Raw genomic sequence first — 867 nt, 5'->3', positions numbered from 1 at the left:
CAAAAACCAATCGGTTTCAGCTATGGCTAATAACCGAACTGAACCCCTATTAATAGGAAAAGTTTTCAAAATATGATTAGGGATTATCAAACAACAGTCCAATATCAATTTCACTTCCCCCCCCCCCCCCCCCTCCCAGTTTAGGCCATCAAGCTGTTCTTATAATCTCATCGATATTACGATTTCTTTTTATTTGCAGATTGAAAAACTTGCAAAGATGATTAAAGAGGTTGAACTAGAATCCGCTCTTTTCTTTTATTGGTCGTATTAACTTCAAACAAGTATATAATGGATTGTGTGTATACTTGTCTGCCGAGTAAGCATCTGGTGGCATTTACAGGTGCAGGAATATCAACTTCTTGTGGCATACCTGATTTTCGAGGCCCGAAAGGAGTTTGGACTCTTCAGGTCTATAACCATACTTCTATTATTCTATATGCGCGTAAATGATCAGAATTTGAAGTAACATATTAACAAGCCAGTTTGCGTAGGAGAGAAAATGCAAACAATATACGCAAAAATACGGAAAAAATAAACATAAAAGGCATGTTTATGTGATGTTTTTTGTTGGATTGTAGCGCGAAGGCAAAGGTGTGCCCGAAGCATCGCTACCCTTTCATCGTGCAGCACCAAGTGCTACTCATATGGCTTTGGTTGAATTGGAACGGGCTGGTATTTTGAAGTTCGTTATCAGCCAGGTTATAAATTAATCTTGTGTTTCTTTTTGTGAAATTTGTAATTTTTATATTTTATATGTTTTGAAACCTTTTTTTTTGTGTGTAGAATGTGGATAGCCTTCATCTACGTTCTGGAATACCGAGGGACAAGCTTTCAGAATTGCATGGAAATTCATTTAGGGAGGTTTGC

The 867-nt window shown here is 37.4% G+C and overlaps 1 long non-coding RNA gene across 1 annotated transcript; it reads left to right on the top strand.

The window, feature by feature from the left end:
• Positions 1–314: 314 nt before the first annotated feature.
• On the top strand, positions 315–867 carry LOC143584033 (uncharacterized). Its single transcript, XR_013144283.1, has 3 exons — positions 315–408; positions 579–698; positions 784–867. It is a non-coding gene; the product is annotated as an uncharacterized LOC143584033 (long non-coding RNA).

Source organism: Bidens hawaiensis, unplaced genomic scaffold (assembly GCF_021521415.1).
Source record: "Bidens hawaiensis isolate Kalapana, Puna unplaced genomic scaffold, B.hawaiensis_p1.1 tig00032774_1, whole genome shotgun sequence".
NCBI lineage: Eukaryota > Viridiplantae > Streptophyta > Magnoliopsida > Asterales > Asteraceae > Bidens > Bidens hawaiensis.
The sequence above is the reverse complement of the archived record's forward strand: the minus strand, read 5'-3'. Positions and strand labels throughout refer to the sequence as shown.